Below are 22,357 nucleotides of genomic sequence, written 5' to 3' on the forward strand. Positions count from 1 at the left end.
AGGCACCCAAATACACTGGGCCCCCCTGCCCCACCCCACCCCACCATAAGCCCAGGTGGAAACAGGAAGCTGCGTCAGAGGGAAGCTTTGGGCAAGCAGCACCGCTTGCACAATTACAGTTCCCGTTGCCTTTCTTACCCACGTTGCTTGCTTGTCTTATTTTCCATCGAGGGGGGGGGGGGGTGTTGCCGATCAGGGGGGAGCCCACATTGCCGATCGATGCTGGAGGGGCCCATTGCCGTTTGGAAAAAACAATGTTGATGCCCTCCTTCATCGGGCCTCCCTGACCATTTTGGGCCCTAGGCACGTGCCTTCTTGGCCTATTGGTTAATCCTGCCCTGGACACAACTCTTCTGAGCAGGCTCAATAGTTCCCAGGGTCCCCTGTTCCTCTAACTTCCTGGCTTCTTCCTTCCATTGCCAGCAGTGCTGCTGCTCTCCCCCTGCCCAGAAACTGCCAGGGGGAGAGAGGGAGCTGCAATCAGCTGAGTACAAATAGCTACTGGCAACTGCAGACCTGCAGGTAAATTTTGCCTGTAAGAGGTGAGAGGTTAAATACTAAGAAGTTCCTTCTAATACATTTGCATAGGATTCTGGCTGCTATGATAATCGGTAAAAGTGCATTGGAGGCTGATCTGTAAACCAAGCTATAATCATTCTTACGTGCACGGCAAACTTTTGTGCATCGAATTAGCCTTTCCTTACTCAAGAAAGATTCTGGTCCCTGGTCCTTCATAGTTGGTTCCCTTCAAAATGTTCTGTGACTAACAGGGAAGTCTATCCACTACATTGTCCAGCAACTACGGCTGGCTTAGGGACAGGGTCTCCAGAAAGCTGAATCTCTGATATAGCACTAGTCAACTTGAACCTAAACTAGGTACCCCAACTATCTGAAGATGAAGCTCCAGCTTTGGAGAACGTGAGGAGGAAAGTACCCGTCAAGGACTCACAGAAAAAACTGTGAAGAAAAGTGTAAAGGAGTGCTTCCACTCCAAGGACTCTGACTTTCACTGTTTCTTATTTGATTTTGAAGGACCGCACACATTTTTGGGGATCACCAAATATAAAAGTTTTTTTTATTCCCCCTTTTTTTCTGTTCATTTTAGATCTTCAGCTTCATCTCCCTTTATCAACCAGACCCTTTATTTTACAATTTAGTGCGCTGGTTTGCTGTTTTATCTGTTTTCTTTCTACTGAATGCAGCAATGTTAAACCCTATTAATATCTTTTGTGTAAGACTTTGGGGCAACTCTCACCCCAGTGGTAGGACAACTACAAACATGGTTTTGGATGACACAGCAAAAGTTCTAGCTTCATTCTGATACCTAGAAAAAATATCATTTAAATGCCATGACATTTGCTTCTTGCAGCAAAGCCAAAACAGAAAAGGCGCGCGCCAGTCAGAAGGCGGGAAGCAGCAGCGGGCGCTAGAATGCAGAGTCACGGTGACAGTGCGGCGCGCAACCCCTTGTGACGTCATCCACACAGCTGCAGGCGCGCGCGCGCGCTGATGGCCGTCTCGAACCATTGGAGGTGTGAGAAGGGCTCGCGGCTGCCGGCGAATGGGAGGAGGAAGGGACAGAGAAAAGTAGTCTAGGTAAGGGCTCTTATTGTACTGCCAGACGCATTTGTATAGTAGGGGGGTCAAGCACCCTGACCTCCCCCCTTTCTTGGGGCTTTGTTTCTAGCTTTCCTAGTCAAAAATCGTATGAGAAAAGAGAGGACTATGAAAATGTAGCAACTTTTTTTTCCTTTATTCTCATGCTCTTTTTTTTTTTTTTAACATAAATAAAGAGGGTCTGACTAGGGGATCCCTCCCTCCGTTTTATTGAGCCCTTCGGCTTATATCTGTCACATAAGCTTTGCTGAAAAACAACTACAGTACTTCTTGTATTTTCTGCAGTAGGTTGTCACTCATACAGGATGTGTTGCAGAAATGATTATGATTATTAAATCGCTGTTATTTGTGCTTTCAAGCAGTGACGCGTTTTCCTTAGCTGGCTATTGTGATGAATCAGCTTGTAGGCTGTTTAACCCCCCCCCCCCCTTCAATGAAAAAATGTAGTTTCTCTGTTTGTAATCTGCTGATAAAGGAGCCTAATTCTTGGAAGTTGTTTAAAATAGCCTGATTAAACAAGGAACCGACTACTACTTCTTTCACAAGCAGAATCATATACTAGGGACTCAGAGCAGTTTTTATCTATATACTGTATGTTATTGTATTTTATTCTGTTACTGGTACAGCAAAGCATTCCAAACAGCATTAAAAATTAAACAAAACATATGCAAAAACCATACAGTCAACAGTATATAATAATACAATAGAACTAATAGATAACTCCCCATCCCCCAAAAAAGTTTAAATAATTTAGGGCTCCTTTTAAAAAAGCCACCGTAGAAGAAAATGCTCCCATGCTCATAGGAATTCTATGAGCGTTGGAACATTTACCTTGCCAGCCAGTAGTAGAAACCTCTACTGCAGCTTTGTAAAATCCAGCCTTAGTTAGTAGATTAAATCATTGATGCCTACATTTGTATCCTGACTTTTTAATTAATCCAGAGGGTTTTACAAGTCTTCAGACTTTTAGAAAGATTCACATCTTCTATTCTGGCTTCCCTTTAAACATCAGAACAGCCTCCTAGCTGTGAAAATTGAAGGTGGTAGTTGAATTCAGGAATTCATGAGACAAGCACACAAGATCTCTGAAGGAGAGGATTGTAGAGCTGTGGTTGGGCAGAGGAAAGAAGTCCTATGGTCTTTATCTGCTGTCATTGTCTATGTTTTTATGTAAACTAATGTGCTACTGTTCAGATCCTTATCAGAACCACAGGGAACATCATGCTGATGATATGGTAAAAATTAAGATGAATATAGCACACAGCAAGAAGTTATTTTACTTACTGTTATAGAAAAATGGGGTAGGGGGTAGGGTTAGGAAACCCTTTACAAACTTGAACCCAGAATGAAAACACTAGCAAGAGACTTGGTGAAAGGTAATTTATGAAAAATAGAAAGGGCAGGGAGAGTTCATATAATAGAAGCCCACTTATTCCAAAATTCAATTAGGATAAATATACTGGAACAAAAAATAGGGATGTATTGGTGTAGCCAAGAAACAGGGTTTAAGTCTCTGAGCCATCATCTTCCCTGTGATTGTGTTTTAAGACGATGTACAGTACTGTACTTGCATTCTTGTCTTCCTGAAAAAGTGATACAGCAAGCCAGGAACATTGTGTTATATGAATGTTTGTTAAAAAGCTACTTTGCAAAGCATAGGACTTGAAGGGAACATTGTGACTTGATGTCCTACAGCTGCATAATTTTATTGTACACGATAGCAAAATTTATTCTCTTTTTACACAGAAACTCTGCAGCCAAGAAATTGAAAATTTTTGCACAACAGTTCTTAGAAAAAAGTGTTTGTGTTAAAAGACTTTTCTTTGAACCTGTTCTCTTCAAGTAGTGGTGTATGAGCTTTGTGTCTATCTGGCTTATTGCTCCCTATCTTAATAGTATGCATGTAAGCACAAATACAGGGTTGACAGGGCATTTAAGCACTTGTACAAAATTCTAAATGGCTCCTGGCCAATTAAATTGTTTATTCTGGGATGACTGGTAATTTTCAATGACTGGTTAGTGCTGCTGAAAATGTCTGGTTAGTGCCAAACTCAAAACCGACTATTTTTGGGGTGTTCTGGGGTGTGTGTGTGTGTGGGGGGGGGGAGTTAGCACTTGGGTAAGTGCCAATATTCAGCACTTAACCAGCCAAGGCCACTGCATAAATAGGATCAAATAGGTCAGTCATATCTTTATGCAGTTTACCACATCTGGTTAAGTGCTGAATATTGTACTTAACTGGCTATGCTTTATCCAAGCTCCAAAATTTGAAAATATAGTGCCAAAGCCCAGACGTGGCTCAGAATTAAAGCCCAGATTCTCTAAATGCAGCAGCCAATCATCTGTCAATCATGCAACAGCGCCATTTAGAGAATTGCACCTCCGGCAAAGGTTGGTGCCAGAAATGTAGGCCAGGAATTTCAAAGCACCTACATTTACATTACATTACATTACATTAGTGATTTTTATTCCGCTTGTACCTTGCGGTTCAAAGCGGATTACATAAGAAGAGAACTGGACATTTCCAGGATGGTACATGACAATAGAGAATACAGTTTGAGGATAGAGACTTAATAACAGAATGATAGTAAAGACTTAATAACATCGGAAGATGTTTTGGACGGCAGTGTTTTGGTTTCTTGGGGGATGGGGTGAGGGAGGTTAGGTAGATTGTATATGCTTTTTGAACAGCAGTGTTTTGATTTCTTTACGGAATGTCTTGAGGTCTGATGTTGTGGTTAACAATCTGGTGATGGAAGGTTCGTGCCTCCATAGGCACTTTAAGGCGCCTAATGCCATTTTTGACATTAGGCACCATAAAGTGTCTATGGAGGTGCGATTCCCACACTGGGGTTTTAGGTGCCTTGAAAATCAGTTTAAAACATTATTTAAATGTCATTTTTTATTTAGCTTAGGCGCCGGCAGGGCAAAATTCTGGTTGTTTGTAAATTTGTAGTGTTTTGTTCAATTCCATAACTTGCAGCACATGTAAACACTTAAATGCAAGGCACAAAGATTTGTATTGGTTGTCAGCTAAGTGAATTAGCAGAGGCCTTACAAGTTCTGATTTTTAGAAGTCTGCAATCCGCATGGCTTCATTTTGAACATTACATCGAGCAATCCAATGTAAACTGTTATAGTGTTTCAGGTGTGGTAATACAAACATGTGGAAAAGTTGAAAAACAATAGGATTTAGTAACGTATTCCATTTTTGCATTAAGGGGTAATTCATCAATGGGCGCTAATCATGTTAGCATGCGCTAAATGCTAAAGATTCCCATAGGAATATAATGGGTGACTTGAGCGATTAGTACCCATTGATGAATTCCCCCCTAAATAAAATTTGTAAAAAAATTGTACACTGAAGCACATAGGAATTGAATGGGCTTCAATGCATTTGTCGCAGCGGACTCACTACCACGGCTTTGCAAAAGGAGCCCTAAAGGTATTGAACATAAATAGTGATGGTTAAAATCAAACCATAAATCACATACAAAATCCATAAAACTACTAATAAAGCAAAAAATCATAAGCCACAATTATAAACCATAAAAATGTGTATAGAAAATATATATAACTAGTATGAGCCTAAATCTGGAAGTGACAATAGTGCATTTTAGCCCACATGTGTATACTTTTTGATATTTCCTTAACAAATTTGTTATTTTTGTCCATCTTAGACATTGAACTGTAGTAAGATGGAGTTGTTAAGATTTTGTTTTTATATTTAGTGTGGTTTAGTTGGGGGATTCATGCTTTAACTAATGAGCCCTATCCCAGTGCATTACTCCTTAAGGAGATTAGATGAGAATGCGAGATCTTATCCTTTACCTCTGAAGTTAGTGGATTGCTCAGAGTTAGGCCCTCACCCCATTAAAGTGTTTACCGGATGGTGAGATCTGTCCGGAGCCTTACAGAAAAGAGGTCCTGGGTTAAAATTAGTGACATATTCTGGTACTTAAATTGCTCCAGATTTTCACTGTATTCCCTGTGCTTACTTGAATTCTAGATCTGTAAGGGGCAAAGTTGGCTTGAAGAGGATCAGCTTGGATGTTATAATTGGTGACATTTTACCTTCTGGGCATAAGAAAATAAATGAGGGGGTGGTATTGTGATTGTTTTAAAATAATTCTTACTGTCCTAGACTTAAAGCAGACTAACGATCTTGAAATTTTAGCATGTCGATTGTGTGATCAGAATTTAAAGGATCCTTTGAACTGCATTTTTTAATGTACGACCTGGTAGTTGGGCAAAGGCTAAGGATGATTTTTATGAGTTTTGTTTTTTATAATTTCTTTTTAACTTTGCATTGTATGCTATTGGGGGACATTAATTTGCACTTAGAGATTGAGAATGATTGTGCATTGAAGGATTTGAAAGCATTTCTGCTGTTTTTGGATTATGTGATCCCTAAATTTTCCAAAACTCATCAAAAGGGCCATCATCTTGATTTAGTGACTCTTTCTACTAAGGGATGTTGTATCGCCTAATATTTATTTATCACGTGGGAATTGGAATCCAAGTATATGGTCAGATCATTTAATGATTTGTCTCAATCTTAATTGGTTGTAGTTATAACATTTAAGGGACTGGTTAATTTAAAAAGTTGTAACCAGAGGACCAATAAATCCTGCTGATTTCTGGGCATGTTATGATATCATTTCTAATACATCTTTTCCTAAAATTTTTTATTCCTACTGGATAAAATCCTGCTTGGTTATTCTTGATGACATAGCACCAAAGCATTTACATAATAAACAATCCTGAAAATCTGATGGGTGGTATGATAGAGAACTTTTGGATTTGAAATGCTTGGTATTAGACGACTAGAGCGAGTTTGGCATAAAACTGGATGCAATGTCAATCAAGAGCAGTGAAGAATGTACGTACATAATTATAAAAGGATGATGAAAGAAAAATGATGAGCATATTACAGTACTTTGCTCGAGTAAGGCATAATGTGATTAATACAAAATAATTATTTAGGTTGGTTGCATCTGTATTTGATGTTACCAATCTTAAGCAAGCCACACAGGAAATTCCTCCATCTTTGGAGGAGTTAGCTCAGTATTTTTATTCAAAGGTTTGTAATTTAAGAGCATTGTGTCAGAGTTCTTTGTACACTGGATCTGAAATATTGGAACCATTAAAAGATGCCTACTTAGTAGAGTTGAGTTGGAGATCTTTTAAAGGTCTGGATTGGAATCAGTTTAGGAAGCTATATGTTGAATATGCAAATTCATATTGCTCTTTAGATTTTTGCGATATTGCAAGTTGCTCCTATAAAATTTCAGAGTGAACTTTATGGCTGGTTGTCTTATATGCTTGAGACAGGTGAATTTCCAACAAATAGGAGGTACATCATAGTAATGCCTACAATAAAAAATCAAAAGTTTCTAATTATAGACCTATAACAGCCATTCTGTTTTTTAAGTTGATGGAAGGATTAGTATATTTACAGCTGTTGGGTTATTTGGATCAATTTACACTTCTGTATGCACCCCAATCAGGGTTTCAACCTTTATGAATTCTTTACATTACATTACCGACATTTATTGACTTCTATTCTGCCTTATCCTTACAGTTCTAGGCAGATTACAGTAAGAGATATCTGGTCATTCTCAGAGAATTACATTTTCAGTCTGGTACAGGATGGTCATTGGGTTAACATAACTTGATATATTTCCTAAATATGGTTTTTATTTCCTTTCGAAAGAGTTTGCTTTGGAAACTGTGATCAATTAGATCTTATTTTGATATTATCCCATTTAAATTATTGGTGTAATCTTTAGTTTTGAATATTTTGGATTATTGTAATATAGTCCATTTTGCGGGTTATCAAAAAAATCTCTGCAGACTATGCCTAATCCAAAACACTGCTGTTTTTTAATCTTTAATTTGAAGAAGGCAGACTATGACATCTTATTATCGAAGGTTACACTGGCTTCCAGTTGAGGCCAGAGTAATCTTTAAATTTGGATGCATATGTTATAAGGTGTCACATGGCCTTGCACCTAATTATCTTGTGGAACATTTTATATTTGCCAATTCAAGACGTTTGTTGCAGTCTGCTGCTTTATTTGTTTTTCCATCTGTAAAAGGTTGTTTATATAAGAGATACAGTAAAACCTTGGATTGCAAGTAACTTGGTTTGCAAGTGTTTTGCAAGACAAGCAAAACATTTTATTAAATTTTAACTTGTTATACAAGCAATGTCTTGCAATACAAGTATATACAGTATACACTAGTGCTGCCCGATTTCCGATTCGAATCGATGTATATTTTTTAAAAAATCATCCTCTCCGATTCAGGGCCCAACCCTCCTCCCCACGCCCGGCTGTCACCGCTGTCACAAATCCTGCTGTGCCGATGCCGCCACTCAAAACATTTTTTAAAAACCCTCTTACCGGCTTGGGGATTCCCTGGCCTGACTCGGCACAGCCTGAAGTTCTGTGTTCGACTCCGGCCAAAGAAAGTAAAAAAGACCCCCCCCCCCCCCCCCCGAAAAACCAGGCGATTTTTCAAACCCTTCCTGTAACACTAGCCTGGATTAGCAGCTGCACCGCTCTCTCCTTCCGTAGCTTTAGCGAGTCAATTCCCTCCAGCAGCCTCAGGACCTCTGCTAGGCCGTCCCACCTCCGAGGAAGAAGGAAGTTGCATCATCTGAAGCGGGACGGCCTAGCAGAGGCCCTGAGGCTGCAGAAGGGAATTGACTCGCTAAACCTACGGAAGGAGAGAGTGGTGCAGCTGCTAATCCAGGCTAGTGTTACAGGGTGGGTTTGAAAAATCGCTTGGTTTTCGTGTTTTTTTTTTCTTTTTTACTTTCTTTGGCCGAAGACAAACACAGAACTTCAGGCTGTGCTGAGTCAGGCCGGGGAATCCCCGAGCCGATGAGAGCCTGTTAATCGGGAGGGGGAAATGATGCCGATGACCTGGGAAATAAGAGGGAGGGGTGCTGATAGGAGGTGAGGAGAGAAGGGAGTGGTGCTGCTAGACCTGGGAAGTGAGTGGGTAAGGTACTGCTTCTAGTCGGAGGGGAGTGAAAGGGAAGGGAGAGAAGCCCTGCTAGTCGGAGAGGAGAGGTGCTGCTGGCCCTGGGGGTGGAAAGGAAAGGTGCTGCAGCTAGTCAGGGGGAGGGGGGAAACGAAAGTAGAGAGGAGGGGAGAGAGAGCTGCTGTTGGAGCTGAGTGGTGGAGGGAGGTGATAGGGAGAGGTGCTGCTGGATTGGGAAAAGAGGAGAGTGCTGCTAGACTTAAAATGGAAGAGGGAAAGATGCAGCAGGACTGAGGGGAGAGCAGTGGAGGAGGAGAGTGGATGGGGGAAGAGGGAAGAGAAATGCTTCTGCTGCACCCAATTGGGGAGAGAGAGAGGGAAGGAGGGAGAAGGAGGGAGAACACAGACCAGGAATTGAGAGGAGAGGAAAGAGAGATGCTAAGACCATGGGAGGGAGGGAAAGGAAAGGCGATACTAGACCATGGAGCGAGAGATGTCAGGGCATTGAGGGGGGGGAGGAAGGAGACAGATGCCAGACCAGGGGAAAGGAAGAGAAATGGAAGGGGAGGACACATAGAAGATGGATGGTTAGCACGGAGAAAGAAGAAAGGAGTCCCTAGCAAGTGAGTTATCAGAAGACAACCAGAGCCTGGGAACAACATAATTTGAATAATGACCAGCCAGCAAAAGGTAGAAAAAAATAATTTTATTTTCTGTTTTGTGATTACAACATGTCAGATTTGAAATGTGTATCCTGCCAGAGTTGGTGTTAGGCCATAAACATGAGCTAGGATTTAACAGAGAGAGGAAAAGTCTTTTTTGTTTATTTTGTATACACCTTAGCACATGTGGGTAGGAGAGGGCAAAGGGGGTGAAGAGTTTATAAAAGGGGTGAAGAGGCTATAAAATAAACCCACCAGGATGTTTGAAAAAAAACACCCAATTCGGCAGGAAAATCGAATCGAAAATTCAATTCAATAGGCTGAATCGAATCAAAAATTTTTTCATGAATCGGACAGCACTTGTATACACACATCACAACTGAGCCAATGGGTCTTCTCTCTCTGACGCTGCGGGAGTGTAGTGCTGTTCTAAATTAGCGAAGTCTTGCAATACGAGTACATACATTATACACGTGTCACATCATCACAACTGAGCCGATGGTTCATCTCTTTCTGACGCTGCAAGAGTATAGTGACTGTTCTAAATGAGCGAGGTCTTGCAATACAAGTATGTATAGTATTTTGTAGTAAAGTTTTTGGGTTGTGGAACGAATCGTCTGAGGTTCCATTATTTCCTATGGGGAAATTCACTTTGATATACGAGTGCTTTGGATTACAAGCATGCTTCTGGAACGAATTATGCTCGCAAACCAAGGTGTTACTGTATTTTCAATGACTACTGTCATTTAAAGCTGCAAGTTGGGACACTGACTGTCGGTTAATAACCAGCTCGACCTCTTATTTGCGTTTTTGGAAGTTAGTCAAATCTAATTTGTTTGTATAATTTTTGGAAAATTAATGCTATGTATTTCACTGTAACTGTTCAGTTCTCTTTATTTTGTTAACTGCATTGAACTGCAGATTTTTATATTTATGTTATGTGTATCTTTTTGCCACCCTGTTTGAATTTAAGCAGTGAAAACTCTCTTTTGTTTTAAACTAAGCCGGTATTGCTCCGTTATGGCCCCTACATTATGGAATTCCCTACCAAATTTTATTAGAAGCGAAAAAGACCTTATATCATTTAAGAAAATGTTAAAAACTTTTCTATTTCAAGATGCATTTGATACATGAAATGACATACTAAAATTTCCTACATCATATAATAATCTGACAAAATTTTATTAAATCCCTTCCCTCCTTATTGTTTTTTCCCTTTTATGTGAATTTCAACAAATAACGACATTGTAACTTTTCCCCCTCCTCCCTACTAATTCATGTCTGTCTAGATTTTAACAATTTTTAACTTTATTTAAGTTACTTTGACTTTTTTCGTCAATTTTAATACTATTATTAGTAAACTGTTTGTTTTATGTCTAACCTGTCTAAATTGTATGTTAAACCACCGTCTGGTGGCTTTTACTATGTACATCGCTTACATATTGTGATAAGCGATTCATCAAATGTCAATAAACTTGAAACTTTTGGAATAAGGCATTATACTAATATTTTTTTTTTATTATTTGTTTGCAATACTTTGGGGTTTTATATATAAGTAATATCCAAGTGTTATATTCTTACCTGTGACCCCCACACAGACAGATTTTAAGGCAGACACTGACACAGTAATAGCAGATTCACTGCAGCACTGAGGGCTCCTCTTACAAAGGTGCGCGAAGCATTTTAGCGCGCACACCGGATTAGTGGGTGCTAGCCGAAAATCTACCACCTGCTCAAAAGGAGGCGGTAGCGGCACACGCTATTCCGTGCGTTAAGGCCCTAACGCGCATTCATAAAAGGAGCCCTGAGTGTCGCGCTGGGCCGATTTTTGGGCCAATTGGCAAACAGCAATCCATGCTCAAAAAGCTTCCTATTCAAATGAGTTGAGTGAAATATCTGCCTTAATCCCACCCCACCAATCATTAGAAAACTGACTCGACATATGCGTAGAGCTGGTAGGGGGAATCTCGAACAGCTGAGCTGCAGGGGAAGTCCAAAAGCCACCAACTACTGCTCAGCTGTTTGGGGCAGGAAACCTTTTAAAAAAAATTGGCACAGATGATGTGCATGTGTTACCCACGCATAATATCTGGCCCATCACAAAAAAAAGATGTGTCCTCCCCCACCAGTGATGATCCTGAACAAAAAACAGATAGGAGGGTTGCCCACTTTTCCCACAGGCTTCCCCCCCCACACACACACAAACATCACGACCACTCAGACACCCTCCGGACACCCTCCCATCCGGACACTCGTGAACATCGCGGCCCTGACACCACCTCCCCTCCGAATATCCTTCACAGGAGGGATATCCACTCCCTCCTGCCACTGGTTCCCTCCCCCCAGTGAACATCATGACCTCTATTCCCACCCCCCCTCCCCGCGAACATTGCAGCCCCAACACCCCTCTTAAGATCCTTGGCAGGAAGGATGCCCACTCCCTCCTGCCACTGGCTCCACCCCCCCCCCCGACACACCCCCATACCTTATTTTATAGAAGGGAGCAGGAGGGATGCCCAGTCCCTCCTGCATCAAGCCCGCCTCTCCAAAATGGCAGGCCTTCCCCTTCCCAGTGTATCATGGGATGCACTGGGAGGCATCTAAAGCCCTGATTGGCTCAGGCGCCTAAGGCCCCATCCACAGGGAAGGGAAGGGGCTCACAAATGCGGGGATGGGGGGGTGGAAAGGAGTGGGAAGTAGAGAGGAGGATGGGTGCTGGTGTCCCTACAAAGACCGCACTTGGGGTGGACCGTATCTCTCTTACTTCACCACTGAGTACAAACAAGTGTGTTTAACTTATAGATGTGTCAGTAAGAGCCAGTCCACTTGCCTGCATCAGTAGTACATTAATCTTTCTTGCATAAAGCACATCTTAAAACAGAGCACACAAAATATGCAGATTGCTTACAATGGACCCCACAAGGCCAGTGGAAAAGCTTAACACTTGCAAAATGCTTGATGTAGTGAAAAATCCAGAGTGATTGCACCTCATTCGGATCTGGGCAGATGTTTTTTAGCTGACTGTTGCTTCATGATTCTTTCACTATTGATATAATTGTTATTATTGGCAGTGCTCTCATGCATATTTACTGGCACTTGATAAGCGACACTGAGATCTAGGCGGAAGAGAGAGAGACCTGGAATGTGAGAGAACCAGATTAGTTTGACCCTGATCTGGGTGGAGCACATCCCTTAGGTAATAATAATAATAACGAATAACTTTATTCTTATATACCGCCAACAATCTTGCGACTTCTAGGCGGTTTACAATGAGGTGAAACTGTACAGACAGCGAATTACAGAGTATAACAGTGAACATCTGATATTAACAACATTAATAATAACAACAGTTTATATACTGCCGGACCGGGAAGTTCCGTGCTATTTACAATGAGTTAGAAAAGTTTCATAAATTGATTGGAACATTCATAGTTTAGAGATTAGAGGTTAACAGTTTGCAAGATCAGATATGGGTGGAATTACGAAGGGGGCTATTGTCCTTATTCGTTACCTATGTAATTCAAGAACAGGTATGTTTTTAGGTGTTTCCTAAATTCGCTATAGTTGTTTGAGTGTGTGATTAGTTTTCCTAGGTCTTTGCCCCATAAGGCTGCTTGGTATGATAGAAGTTGTTGATGATGTCTCTTATATCTGCATCCTCTAGCCGGTGGGGAAACGAATTTCAGGTGTGTGCTTCTCTCATGTCTGTTAGTTGGGAATGAGAAGAGGTCTATTATATATTTAGGGGCTAGACCTGATAATATCTTAAAGCAGAGACATCCTAGCTTGAACTTCGTGCGAGCCTCCATTGGCAGCCAGTGCAGGAGTCGGTAGGAAGGGGTTATGTGATCGGACTTCTTCAACCCGAAGATCAACCTGACTGCTGCATTTTGTATAAGTTGTAGTCTCTGCATTTGCTTCCGAGAGATTGCCAGATGGGTAATGTTGCAATAATCAAGGTGGCTTAGTATTAGGGATTGTACCAGAATTCTGAATGCTGAGGTGTCGAAGTATGCTCTAATGGACCTAAGTTTCCAGAGAGTAAAAAATCCTTTTCTGGCTAGGGAGTCTACATGGTCTTTCATAGTTAGACCTTGGTCCAGTATTACCCCCAGAACCTTCATTGTTGGTTGAATAGGGTAATTGAGTTTGTTAATGCGTAGTGATTTTGTCGTGATATGTGGGTGAGGCGAGGCTATAAAGAATTTAGTTTTATCTGAATTGAGCTTGAGTTTGAATTCTGTGGTCCATTGTTCCATCAGGTTTAGCGCTTCTGTTGCTGTGGGGGTGATTTCGGAGGGAGACGTAGTAAACGGGATAATGATTGTAAAGTCATCCGCGTAACTGAATACTTTTATACCTCGCTGGGCCAGCTGCATGCCTAGTGATGATATATAGACGTTGAAGAGTAGAGGGGATAATGGGGACCCCTGTGGAACGCCTGATGGGTTTCTCCATGTTTTAGAGAGGTTGCAGTTGAAGCGTACCTGATAGGTGCGGGCCGTAAGGAATCCTCGGAACCAGTCAAGTACCTCACCTCCAATGCCGATTGCGTCTAAACATTGTAGTAATTTTTTGTGGTCCACCAAGTCGAAGGCCGAGCTCATGTCAAATTGCATGATTAAGGCGTTATGGCCCTTGGTGAATAGGTTGCGTAAGTGTTCTAGGATCGCTGCTATCACCGTCTCAGTGCTAAACAGAGGTCTGAAGCCGGACTGGGTTTCGTGTAGTAGAGAAAACTGATCAAGGTAGTCCATCAATTGGGTATGTACTAAACCTTCCATTATTTTTACGAAGAATGGAATAGACGCAACCGGTCTGTAGTTGGTTACTGATGTTAGGGAATGTTTGCGATTTTTTGGAATTGGGGTGATTATAATGTGACCGTTATTCGTTAGGAATTTCCCGTTTTTGAACTTATTGGTCATACAGCTCCATAGTGTTAGTTTAAAGTCTAAAGGAGCTGCTTTCATAATGTTGGGGGGACAGGGATCTAGAATGCAGTGTGATTTAGTATATTTGTTATAGAGTTTTATGAAGTTATTCCATTCTAGATCTTGAAATGAGTTCCACAACATATCCACTGGTATTTCATTTTCATGTGTGTTGGCTATTTGATGTGCATGTGTGTTGTTTGTTGGGCACGTGTTCCTTAGGTTCACAATTTTTGAGTCAAAGTGTTGTGCTAGATCGTCTGCTGATGGGAGTTTTGTGTCGTGCATGGATTGATTGTGGCGTACTGGAGAGAGAAAGCTATTCTGCCTTGGAACCTGGCTGCCAAGTTAAACCTTCATTTGGAATGCTGTTTCTTCTACATAGAAATAAATGTTTTATTGTAGGTGGTAACCACCTTTTGTGGGTTGTTGTTTTTACTGGATTCAGTAACTGGATAAATTGTGACTAGCTTTGAGAAACTTTGTTCCATTCATCCGATTTTGAGCAACAAATGCCTCATGAAATCAGGATAACAACCATCTCAAGTCTCAGGGTACTCTTTGTACAATTCCCTGGTAAAGTGGAATCTACGAGTGGTAGCTGGGTAAGAATGATTTTATTCATCTTTAATAAAGTTGATATACAGGCAGTCCCCGGGTTAAGAATGAGTTGTTTTTAAAGCTGTTCATAAGTTGCATTTGTATGTAACTCAGAATTTGTAGATTTTAAGGTTCTTCTGCTCCTAGCTGGCAAAAGGGCCAAATATTCCTACCAATGTTTCCTTTTAAGGTACAGCATGTACAACCACACACTGTTCTTAATGTAGCTGTACATCATTTCTGGATCTGCTACAGGAGAAGTGTAGGAGTCTATTCCACTGGAAATACTGCTCATTGAAATCAAACGAAGCCGCAGCTGTGTTCTTAAGTACGAGTCGTACTTAAGTTGGGCATCTATAACTGGGGGACTCCCTGTACTGCTTAGGACTAAGGCATTTCAGTCTAGTTCAGAAATAAACATCCTAGCAAATTTTAATGGTTTTATAGATAATAAGATGATTAAGGAACCCATGTACCATATACAGTGCTCCCACGGTCATTCGCTGTCGGCGATTCGCGGTCCCAGTCATTTGCGGTATTATCCGACTACGAACGACTGGGCAGGAGAGAGCAGCTGGAGCACCGGCGAGTGAAGGAAATCACTCACGGTATGCTCCGACCGCCTCTTCCTGTACTAAAGTCGGGCCTCACCAATCAGGAGCTGCATACATTTCTCAGTGAGGGACTCCTCCGATAGACCTCTTTGCATCTCCCCACAACAACAAACTGCCTCAGTTCTGCTCCAGGATATACTCTCCTCATCGCCTCGAGGCGGATGAGTTTCTTCTGGAATGGACGAATCAGTTTCTGTATGCATTTCCTCCATTTCCTCTCATTCTCAAGACACTCGTCAAACTCAAACACGAACATGCCACCATGATTCTGATAGCTCCTCGGTGGCCCAGACTCCTTGGTTCTCCCTTCTTCTTCAACTAAGCAGCAGGGAGCCACTACTTCTACCAGTTTTTCCGTCTCTGCTTACACAGTGTCAGGGATCTCTGCTTCATCCCAACCTGCAGTTTCTACACCTGACAGCTTGGTACCTTTCTACGTAACTGCCACTCTACAGTTCTCTCAATCTGTCAAGGACATTTTAGAAGCTTCTAGGAAGCCTACCACTAGGCAATGTTACCACCAGAAATGGACTAGATTTTCTGCTTGGTGCACCATTCATCACAAGGACAACAATCTACCTCCTTGTTTTCAGTTTTGGATTACCTGTTGCATTTATCTTACTCAGGCTTCAAATCCATCTCAGTGCAATTGCTGCCTTCCATCAGCCTATAGATGGGAAACCCCTTTCTGCTCATCCTGTGGTTTCCAGATTTATGAAAATACTTTTCAATGTCAAGCCACCTCTCAAACCACCTCCAGTGGTTTGGGATCTCAATGTTGTTCTTGCTCAATAATTGAAGCCTCCATTTGAACCGATGGCTTCGGCTCATCTGAAATATCTCACTTGGAAAGTGGTTTTTCTTATTGCTCTCTCCTACTCACAGAGTCAGTGAGCTACAAATATTAGTAGCAGACCCACCTTTCACAGTATTCCATCATGACAAGGTGGTCCTCTGTACTCATCCTAAATTCTTACCTAAAGTGGTTTCAGAATTTCATCTCAATTAATTCATTGTTCTTCCAGTGTTTTTTTCCAAAGCCTCATTCTCATCCTGGAGAAACAGCTCTTCATACTCTGGACTGTAAGCATGCTTTGGCTTTCTACTTGCAAAGGACTACGCCACAGAGATCTGCTCCTCAACTTTTTGTCTCCTTTGATCCAAACAAGTTGGGACATCCAGTTTCCAAGTGCACCATCTCCAACTGGTTGGCTGCTTGCATCTCTTTCTGCTATGCTCAGGCTGGACTGTATCTACAGGGTCGAGTCACAGCCCATAAAGTTAGAGCCATGGCGGCATCTGTAGCTTTCCTTCAATCTACTCCTATTGAGGAAATCTACAAAGCTGCCACTTGGTCCTCAGTCCATACATTCACCTCTCATTATTGTCTGGATTCTTTTTCCAGACGGGATGGCCATTTCGGCCAGGCTGTTTTACAAAATTTATTCTCCTGAATTCCAACACTCCCACCATCCCATTCTGGTTAGCTTGGAGGTCACCCATATGTGAAAATATGCTGCCTGCTTGTTCTGGGATAAAACACAGTTATTTACCGTAACAGGTATTATCCAGGGACAGCAGACAGATATTCTCACAACCCACCCACCTCCCTTGGTTGGCTTCTTAGCTAGCTATCTGAACTGAGGAGACGCGCGCCGTACCTCTTCAAGCAAGTCTGCTTGCAAGGCTGTCCGCATCAGGGCTCCGTGGATGATGTCACCCATATGTGAGAATATCTGCCTGCTGTCCCTGGATAACACCTGTTATGGTAAGTAACTGTGCTATCTGTCCCGGTGGGTTCACAATCTAACTGTGGTACCTGGGACAATGGCGGGATTAAGTGACTTGCCCAGGGTCAAAAGGAGCAGAGCTGGGATCGCTTATGACTTTATATTTAAATCTTTTTATTAAAGTATAAAAAGGGACAACTGTTGTTCATAAATTACAAATGGAGCCATTTTGATCTGGTGTTGATACAGCTTTTCCCAAAGATTTGATTGCCTGTGTTTGTACATCATATGGGAAAATAATTGGATTGACTTTCAGACATGGGTATAGAGGAGAACCAACACTGTGTAGTAGATTAACAGGAAAATAAGTTGTTCATTAAATATTGTAAATGCTCCTTGATGTGAGCAATGATGGATAAATCTGTTACTTAGAAAGAAACAGAGAAACGTGATAGCAGATAAGGTAAAAGGACCCATTCATTCTGCCCATTCACAGCATCCACTATCTCCTCCTCTCCCTAAGAGATCCCACGTGCCTGTACCACGCTTTCTTGAATTCATACACAGTCTGTGACTCCACTACCTCTACTGGGAGACTATTCTATGCATCTACCACCCCTTCTATAAAAACCGTATTTCCTTAAATTACTCCTGAGCCTATCACCTCTTAAACTCATTCAATGCGCTCTCACTCTGGAGTCTTCTTTCATTTGAAAGAGACTCGCCTCAAGCATATTTATGCCACATAGGTATCTAAACATCTCTATCATAATCTCCCCTCTCCCACCTTTCCTCCAAAGTATACATTTTAAGATAATTAAATCTGCCCCTTACGCCTTATAACATAGCCACCAACCATTTTAGTTGCCTTCCTCTAGATCAGTGGTCTCAAACTGAAATCCTTTGCAGGGCCACATTTTGGATTTGTAAGTACTTGGAGAGCCTCAGAAAAAAAATAGTTAATGTCATTTAAAAAAATGACAATTTTGCATGAGGTATAACTCTTTATAGTTTATAAATCTTTCCTTTTGGCTAAGTCTTAATGATAATATTGTAATTTATAGCTAAAATAGTACTTGGCGGGCCTCATGTGGCCCCCGGGCCAAGAGTTTGAGACCACTGCTCTAGACTGACTTCATCCTATGTATATATTTTTGAAAGTATGGTCTCCAGAATTGCACACAATATTCTAAATGAGGTTTCACCAGTCTTATACAGGAGCATCAAAACCTCCTTTTTCCTACTGGCCATTCCTCTCCCTATGCACCCAAGCATCCTTCTAGTTTTCACAGTCACCCTTTCAATCTGTTTACCACCTTTCACATATATCATACCCAAGTCCCACTCCTTTTTCATATACAAAATTTCTACACCTCCTAAACAGTACTATTCCCTTTGGATTTTGCAGATGACTGCATTTCTTAGAATTAAATCTTAGCTGCCAAATTTCAGACCATTCCTCAAGCTTCACTAGGTCTTTCCTCATATTTTCCACACCATCAGGAATGTTTATTCTATTGCTGATTTTGGTATCATCTGTAAAGAAGCAAATCTTGCCAGATAGCCCTTCAGCAATATCGCTTGTAAAAATGTTAAAAAGAACAGGCCAAAGAACTGAACCTTGAGGCGCACCAATGGTAACATCCCTTTCCTTAGAGAAATCTCCATTGACCACTACACTCTCATCGCCTTTCACTCAACCAGTTCTGACCCAGTCCATCACTTTGGAGCCCTTACCAAGGGCATTCAGTTTATTTATTGGACAACTAGGTGGAACATTGTCAAAGTCTTTGCTAAAATCTGAATACAACACATCCAGCGCTCTCCCTCCATCCAATTTTCTGGTCACCCAGTCAATGAAATTGATCATATTTGTCTGACAAGAACCGCTTCTAGTGCTTGAGCAACTGGGCATGTGATGGAAGGATCTTGCAGATGGTAAGAGTCTGATCAGCAGACGCATTAAAGGCTTACAAGACACATATGATGATGTAATTTAGCAGTGCTTCATTTAAATCTAAAAGCAGCTTCTGCTGAATTCAGTTGTCAATTGTCTAAGATGTGTTAAGTTTTCATATATTGATACTAGCATTTTATGCTGTTCCATCTAGTTGGAATAACCTTTTTAAGGCTAGACTCAAGCTTTTCGAGAATGACAGTGGGACAAAGATTGTCCCTTTCCCCTTCTCTGCCCCATAGTTAACTGAGGGTCCCTATCCCTGTGTCATTCTCTAGTGTAAGGGGAACATACATGCTGGCAGAGCATTGGTGGGAGATGGGTGTTGCTTCCAGTACCATGCATAACTTACAGAATACTGTAGGATTTATTTATTTATTTAAATATTTATTACCTGCACTATCCAGTTGTTCTAGGTGGGGTACAAAAATAAAACATATACAATAAGACAAAGTTTACAGCACAAAGCAAAATATATAACATAAAATAAATGTTCACTAAAACCTAATCATACTTCTGTGACAGAATTTTGCAAATTAGTTCACAAATGCTGAATCAAATCAGTATTGCAACGAAAAAACCACTCTAGATAATACTTATAAATGGTGCAATAGAGATGGTATAATCAGATCTACAAAAAATTTTTTATGCTCAGAATCATGGAGGAGTAACTGGGGAGAACCCCAGAAAAGACCACCTTTAAAAGACTTGACATAATCTGCTGTCATGCGATGATTGGGCGGTGAGGTGGTCTTTTCTGGGGTTCTCCCCAGTTACCCCTCCATGATTCTGAGCATAAAAATGATACCATCTCTATTGCACCATTTATAAGTATTATCTAGAGTGGTTTTTTCGTTGCAATATTTGTCCTTATCACTCTTCCTACTGAATTGCTTCAAATTTGCCTCGTCCCTTATATTTGACTGGAATCAAATCAGTAGGCATCTTATACTGTATAATCTTGGGATGATCTGTAAATCCACAGGTTAAATATTCCAGTTGTGTGTTTCAGCCACATTTCGGCACCCACGTTTATTACACCAGGTCTATGGCTGATGTAATTGCACTCTCTTACATGCAAGACACCCCAAATCTGTGTTACACTAGTACTGTAAAACAGAATCCGAGTACCCAAATACCATTATAGAATAGGCTCTCCCTACCTGGCATCAGGGTGTCTACCAGGAGGTGCCCACTTATAAAATTGTCATCTTAGTATGGGGAAGAGATTCAATTTAGTTTGTTATATGTATTCTGAGATAATAAGCATTTCACAAATGAAAAATAAAATGGGAATGGTAAGGAGAAAATCTTTCTTTCTGCTTTGCAGGTTTGTTTACTCTTTAATCTACTGCCACTGTGCAACACTGCTTCCAAAGGGGCTGTTTATGCCTGACCTGATCTTTCCATGAGGACAGTATCTAAGGAAGCAAAGATGACACAGCAATGTCTCTTGTCCAGCAACATTTTAGAAAATCAGCTTCTCTTGTAACTGCACAGGGAGATCAGCTTACCACAGCAAAGCAGTCTTGAAATCTGAGCAGAGCCCTAGAGATTGATTTTCTCCTGTTCTTGGGGTGAGGGGAAGGAGATACAGGACAGTTTAAGTAAATTAGGCTGTAAGGAGGTCATTTTTAAAATATTTTCCTGCTTAACTTAAATTCCTCTTATAAAATTAGAAAAACTCAAAAATGTAGTCCAAACATTTAATTTGGCATGAGGGATCTAGCAGTCAGACACGCAACTAACCCAGTGTGTGACACAGTGGTTAGAGCCACAGCCTCAGCAACCTGAGGTTGTGGGTTCAAATCCTATGTTGCTCCTTGTGACCATGGGCAAATAACTTACCCCTCCCCCCCCCAATTGCTCCAGGTACAGTAGATAGAGTGTGAGCCTATTGGGAGAGATAGGGAAATATGCTTATGTACCTGTATGTAAACCACTTAGGCTATAAGTGGGATATAAATACTAAAATAAATAAGTGGAGTTAGAAAGTTTTATATCATGCTGGGACATTTGTGTGTTTTATAATATTAGCTTCATAATTATAGGTAAATATAACTCAATGATTTCTGTGATATATATACATCTACCAAATAATCACAGGTCATACTATTCACCTACAAAAACAAATACATTTTATATTGTGAAGTGTTCAGACCCACAACCCTAGTGCCAAGTGTTAAATAAACATAGCAAGGGTTGCCAATGAGACCATCACGACACCCACTATCCCAACCGCCTGCTGTTAAACATAATACATGTATTGAATTTATCAAATACATTACATTACATTACATTAGTGATTTCTATTCCGCTTGTGCCTTGCGGTTCTAAGCGGATTACAAGTTAGAAGACTGGACATTTCCAGTAGCATTGCAGTACATATAAACAAGAATGCGTTAAGTTACAATTGTTGTTCTGGACTTTTCGGTATCTTTGGCAGTAGTGATCTCATCAGCACTCCCCCATTAATATAAACTGTGCTTGTGACTTCTGAAGCTGCTCCTATCAAGTTGGCCCCCTGATTTGAGTTTTGCCTATTGACACTTCATCAGGACGGGTCGCTAAAGAAAAATAATAAACTCCAATCAACACTCATAACACACTACATTTTACCTCCTGTCCATATAACAACAAAACACTTAATACTTTTTCACAGCCACATCTCAAAAAGGAGCTGACAAACCATGGTCAGACCTTTCTCCAGTGAACAGTTACACTGCGCAGGTGCATTTCCAGGATTAAATCTTCCAGGCACATATAACATCATGAACAGCACAGAGGGTATAGGACGAGATAAATTTGAAAGCGGGGATCTCCCCCCCTAAGTCTCAGTCACAGCTGAAACCAATTTATCTCAGCATTGAGTCCCGCAGGGGCCAGCATATGCCAACTGAAGATAAACCTATGCTCTTGTATTAATAAAAATTGAGAAACATCGCCGGTCACACCCATTGCCTGCAAGAGGACCGTATAACGCAAATCATCCTCTGTGTGACCGGCCTCCTGCCAATACAAGACAAGCGGTGCAAGCAGACGGCCACGGTGTATATTGCTTAGATGTTCAGCTATACGTATCTTAACTACCCGCTTTATGTGGCCAATATAATATTTTTTACAGGGACAGACAATGCAGTATACCACTGTGCTGGTATTACAATCAGTATTCGTTTTCAATGCAAATTTTCTGCCATGAGCCAAAGAAATCCCAATGCTGTCAAATCCATACACATATTTACAATATACA

The 22,357-nt window shown here is 41.1% G+C and overlaps 1 protein-coding gene across 3 annotated transcripts in view; it reads left to right on the plus strand.

The window, feature by feature from the left end:
• The first annotated feature begins 367 nt into the window (after positions 1–367).
• The window catches only part of LOC117365801 (kelch-like ECH-associated protein 1A), an 84,763-nt gene continuing 62,773 nt past the window's right edge, over positions 368–22,357 (plus strand). The window contains exons 1-2 of one of the 3 annotated variants that reach the window (XM_033956639.1): positions 368–522; positions 1,370–1,596. The gene's annotated coding sequence lies outside the window, so the exon portion shown is untranslated. Of the gene's footprint in view, positions 523–1,369; positions 1,597–14,650; positions 14,812–22,357 lie in introns of those variants that run through there. The other 2 variants (XM_033956640.1, XM_033956641.1) reach the window with 2 other exon arrangements.

The sequence above is a fragment of the Geotrypetes seraphini genome, chromosome 8, assembly GCF_902459505.1.
Source record: "Geotrypetes seraphini chromosome 8, aGeoSer1.1, whole genome shotgun sequence".
Classification (NCBI taxonomy): Eukaryota; Metazoa; Chordata; class Amphibia; order Gymnophiona; family Dermophiidae; genus Geotrypetes; species Geotrypetes seraphini.